The 5,723-nt window shown below is 36.5% G+C and overlaps 1 pseudogene; it reads right to left on the bottom strand.

Annotated features, from left to right (window-relative positions):
* Window positions 1-4,583: 4,583 nt before the first annotated feature.
* Window positions 4,584-5,196, bottom strand: LOC142460889 (rRNA-processing protein FCF1 homolog pseudogene; annotated as a pseudogene).
* Between the last annotated feature and the right edge of the window lie 527 nt (window positions 5,197-5,723).

The following is a 5,723-nucleotide window of genomic DNA, read 5'->3' as shown; positions in this document are numbered from 1 at the left end:
GGCATGAGTTAGGTGAATCTTAAACGCCAAAGTGAGATATTTTCTCTTTAACACTTTCAAAGGGTATTTTGCAACAGATTTTCACAGTGAAATATGTCAGTTATATTCTTAACTATTGCTTCCGTGGGCATTTGTTATGAAGCCAAGTAAAATTAAATGGCTTGACAGTATCTATCTTATCTTCATTTAGCATGATGTTGCCTATTGGTCCAACTTTGAAGGTGTAATTCATCATGATGTAACCCTCACTGAAGGCTTTATTTATTTATTTTCTTCCTTTCGTCATTCATTACATCAAGGTCTGTGCACTTTTAGCAAACGAGACTGTGTCATCTGCAATTCACAGGGCGTTAATGAACCCTCTTCAAATCGTGACACCTTCGTCTCTTAATCACAATTACTATCATAGTGTCAGATAATTTTCTCAATATCCAATAAGAAAAACACAAATAATCCCCCCCAATTGCATTTCTAGAGGGACTCCTTGCCTTCATCTCCCTGTCCTCCACAACCACCACTGTACATCCCCTCTCAAAGCCTTTGTTCAACTTGCTTTAAATTACTAATACAAAAGAAAACCATTCTCTATCCCTAGTTTTTAGTATTTTCTCATTTCTTTCAGTTGAGGTTTTTCCTCTTTTCCTACATTTGATCTTAGCCAAAAGGTTGAGAAGTGATTCTCTTTTCCTTTTTTAAAAAATTCTAAATTGTTTTTTCTTGGATGATTTTCGGTATATGATATACACAGATAGGTATATATCTGTGAAATCCTGGATAGGTAAATCTAAAAACAGTAACAGCATTTATGGTTTCTCAGTGGTATGGTAGGGGAGGTTGGAGGGAAATGAGCTAATAACAATTAGTAAAAGAAAGAACAGAATGTTCTAAAATTGATGGTGGTGAGGCCTGTATAGCCATTTTATAAATATGAGTGAACTATTGAATATATGATATGTGAAGCATATGCTAGTAAACTGTTAATCATAAAAATAAAGGTTCTTTGGTAATGCTAAAAAAGTACTGTCTATACAATGAAAGAGTGACTGCTGTAATTACTACTGTGATTTGAGGCTTGCTACTCTAGGTCACATATTATTTGCTTATCTTGTAGTCCGAGGCTAACAAGACTTGGATGTGCTTGGATTGGTGTATACTTGGTATAAAATTACACATAGATAAAAAAGTAAGAGTAACTACATTATTTATGAAAAAGCAAGGCCTCAATATTATTTCAGTCTTTATATATTCAAATGCTATTTAACTAAAAGTTGATCTTTAAATGTGTTTTATGTAAATGATATATCAAGAAAAATACTGCCATTTAACAATGTCAAAATATTTTTTTTGGTTTGAATGGACAGTACATTTCAATTTTGTGTACACATTTTAGTCCTTGTTATAAGTATTATTAATACATAAATATATATCAATTCTTAATAGATTTTTAATACCTTCAACTTTCTGGCTATTAAAATATTCATCAAACCAAATCCAGCTCACGATCAAGATGATTCTGACACAGAGGGTCCCTTTGTAAAGTTTCTGAGATTTTGCAATGTTTTAGGGGAGCAGACAACCTCATCTTACTCCAGCAGACTGACTGAGGGTTTGAACTGCTGACCTCACTATTAGCAATCATGCTTATCTGTCAGCTCTATTTTTAGGATAATAAGTATTTTTCTATTTTAACCACGCTTGAATAACTCCTTTGAAATTAGAACCTGCCATACAATTAGCTAAAGATAGACCACAAGAGCATCACACATTTAATACATTAATAATTTGCAGATACAGTAATGCAATGCCCAGCACCATGGTCTGAAATACAACTGAGGACCAGTAATCGATTACGCTACTTACATTTAGGCACAAAAAGAGTGGGTCAAATGGTAATATAAGCCATTAGCTCTTTGAACCCCTCTAGTGCTGCCGTGCGAGAAAAGACCTGGTGATCGGCTTTCATTATGAGTCCGATGAAGACAATTCTAGGGCATGAAGCAACTCGGGAACAAATGGCGTTGGCATTGGCGTTGCCACCATGACAGCTAACAGCAGCAAATGGAAGCTATGTGTTGCCTTTTGTTATTTCTCCTGGCCACTAACAGAGCACTGCTGGGCAGTATTTTACCTGCCAACCACTTCCCTCTACCATAGATATTCTCCATTTCCATTAAGTTTCCAACTGAAGGCCTCTTCCCAATTGTCTCACTAGCATTTTTTATACTACACAGTATTATTTAACCTTCCTTAACACACGTTAAAGTGTTTACCTTAACACACATTTAAGTGTTTAAGACCTAGGGGGTTTATCAGTTGTATTATGTATGAAAATAGCTAGATAAAATGTAATACTCTTTAAATTTACTTGAAAGATGAAATATCAGGAAAGAAAATAATCTAGACATAAGAGAACAAGGAGATATTGTTCAGTGAAACCAGATGCTTACCACTATATGAAGAATGGCATGAAAGAATAAAAATATACATGATTTCCAAGGAATGACACTTGCTAAAATAATTTTAAAGATTCACAAAATAAATTTTTATTAAGGCAGTAGAATTAAATCCCAAGTGGCATATGATTAAAGGTCATAGGGAGAAAATAATCAGAATAAAATGTGTTTGGGGTTTATATGCCTACATGTATATGTGTGTGCATGTGTGTTATAAAGCCACTAGTGTCGAGAGCAGGAATATATAATTCCAGTTGAAAAATATTTATCAGAAATCCAAGCATTAAGCCAGTCTTTTGTAAGATGTTATTAAATTAATATGCACTTATAATGCCTCTATTTTTATTGAAGACAAATGTGACAATTTTGATTCTATTAATTTTTACATATTTTGAGGATTGATTGAAGAAATGAGTCTCTCAGTTTATTACTACGTGCCCTGCATATGTTAAATACATACTGTGACTTCCATTTATATAATGCATATTATTACTACTTATATTGAAAAACACTCTAATCTGCTATTATATATCACATACACACACCTCACATCACCTCAAATAATCCAGAAAATATAATAACAAATGTTGCGCAGATGTTTAATCTTTAGTAATCATACATGTTTCCATATAAATAAATCCCATAAACAACAACATTTATAATAATAGGGAGAAGCAATAGAATTAAGAGGGAAAAAAAATAAGAGAAATGAGGCCATTTTAAATCCTAACAGGGAAAAGGATTGGCATAGGCATTTGGAAGGTTACCAAGAGAAAAAGCAGAGAGTAGGCATCGAAGGGGAATGAGGTTGGAATGAAAAGGTGATTTCTGTGCCAGAGGAAAGCAGATACCGTTTTGTGAGCCAGATCACGCTGCGAGTGCGGCAGCGTCCGTGGCTGGCCTGAGTTGCGGCTGAAGTGTAACAGGATGTGCCCCACCAGGGCAGACGCATCGGAACAAAACTGCAGGATGTGAAGTGAAAGGTCTGTGTGCAGCGCTGCTGGAGTGTCTTGTTATTTAATCATACTTTTCTTAGTTCTAGTGCCAGAGACTGATGGAACTCAGTCCCCCAGAGGTCCTACAAATGTGCTTCCAACTGACTTAGTCGGTTCCCCACCTGTGAATAAAAGGTCAGCACGTTGCCTATCACAATTTAAAACAAATGAATTCTATTAACTATGCAGCTGCACACAGGTGCCTAGTCCCTAATTATTCCAGGGCGACAGGTACGACACTGCTAAAAGCAGGCCAACTTAACGACGATTATGTTAACATGCTTGTTTTATTTGTCGCGAAGTATGTCTGAACGAAGTATTACAGAAACCACTAAAATCTTACCATATTAAGAAAATCGAACAGGTCATTATTAAAATACTCGTGATGAAAATGATTGCAAGCTTTTGAGTCAGAAAAACATAAAATTGAGTTTTAGCTCCTATGGGATTGACAAGTTCATTCATATCTCAAAGCCACAGATTTCTATAATTAATATTAGGATAGTAACCTCAATCTCACATAATGTTTGTGATGATAATGTTGCTATGTTGGGGAGATGAAACTCTTACCCCAGGCAGGAAGATGGTGTGATGGGGATTAATTTTTTTTAAAAAAAAGGAATTTCCTGTTTGCAGAGCAAGTAAGTCAGTAGTCCTGAAACCAGCAGAACTTGAGAGATGTCTCAACATTTTCAGGAAAAGATACAAAATGGACTCAATGCATTTATCTGATATCCAGTGTGGGGATACTATCTATCTATCTATCAACAAATATTGTTAGAGAACTGGATTATGCCAGTGTTTTATATATGGTCACTCTAGATGAACATATTAACAGGAGATATCAGTCAACAGAAAAGGACATCATGATTGGTAGAGTAGAGGGTTATCAAATAGACACAAACAAGGCTTTTAGAGGGAGTGGGGAAGTTCAAGTGTACTACTGATATCTTTTTTTTTGGAAGCAATCATCTGAGTATCTGATTTATTAAAAATGCAACAATCTGTAAATGGAGATAAATTATTTTGGAAGCAGTACCAAACACTGAGAACATCTAATTGCACATTGGCCTCTAGTGCACAGGAAAAAGAGCGTCCTGTCTGCTGAAGGGACAGGGTTGTTTTCTTCTCAGAATCAAAACAGCGGGGCTCCATAGTCGTCTGGCATCCACTCAATGTTGTACCTGTGGTTAGAAATGTACATGATAGGGACTCCTGGGATCTTCTGGATTCTTCGCTTTAGGTCTCGGTCAACTGTGGCCACAATGTAACACTTGTGCTGTGTTACTCTCTGCACTAAACAGTCATCTGCGTAGGTTCCTTCGTGCTTGCATGGTAACCGTTCAAATCTTGGGTCCTTGGCGATCCTTAGGGCCACTCAATACTTCTGCCCTAACTTCTCAATTTCAGCCATGACACAGGAATACACTTGGCATACAGACAGTCCATCATTGACTGCACGAGGTCCAATTTGGCTTTGATGGAAAAGTTGATAAAGTTGGTATTAACCAGGATGTGGTAAGGCAGGCCCAGCTGTGTGTTATATTGGAAGAACAAGCAGGAAGGGTGTTGGGGGACTTCTCTTTCTTTGAGTGCGCTGGGGTCTTTCTTTTCTTTCTTTTTAGGTTTTAATCTGTCTTTTTCTTTAAGCCTCTGGTCTCTGAGACTGAGCATTCGCTTCATGGTCGCATATTTCCTTGTTTTCTTTTGCTTCCCCATCTTCCAGCCACACTTGGCTTCTCACTTCCGCAGTCACTCGTACTATTGATATCTTTGAAAAACCAACACATCATATTTCCTTTCTTACCCGAAGTGACATATCATGATATGGTCAAACTCATTTCCATAAAGTTTACTCTAACATATGGTGATCTCATGCCTGTCTGACTAGAACTGAATCCCAGAGGGAATTCTTCTACAAATCCTCCGCAGTAGGGTCAATTACAACATATGGTGATCCTCGACTTTCAGACCAGCACTGATCTTCATAGGCTCCTCAATGGTCAACTTCCTTCCAATGTATCTCTGGGTGGAGTACATCTCCTAACGTGTTGGTCAGTAACTTAATGATGAACTATTTTTTACCTCCATAGACTCTTAGGTTTTCTATAGTGTTTAATATTTAATAAGATCATGACATATATACCCTGTATCATATCTCATTTTGCCTTATCTTCCCCAAAATATAGATGCTAATAATATATGGCAGGTCCTTTTTGTTGTGGGCAGTACATAATTAATAAGAGATATTTAATAAATATATAATGGTAGTTTA

The sequence above is a fragment of the Tenrec ecaudatus genome, chromosome 11, assembly GCF_050624435.1.
Source record: "Tenrec ecaudatus isolate mTenEca1 chromosome 11, mTenEca1.hap1, whole genome shotgun sequence".
Classification (NCBI taxonomy): domain Eukaryota; kingdom Metazoa; phylum Chordata; class Mammalia; order Afrosoricida; family Tenrecidae; genus Tenrec; species Tenrec ecaudatus.
Note: the sequence above shows the minus strand (reverse complement) of the source record. Positions and strands in the feature narration are given on the sequence as shown.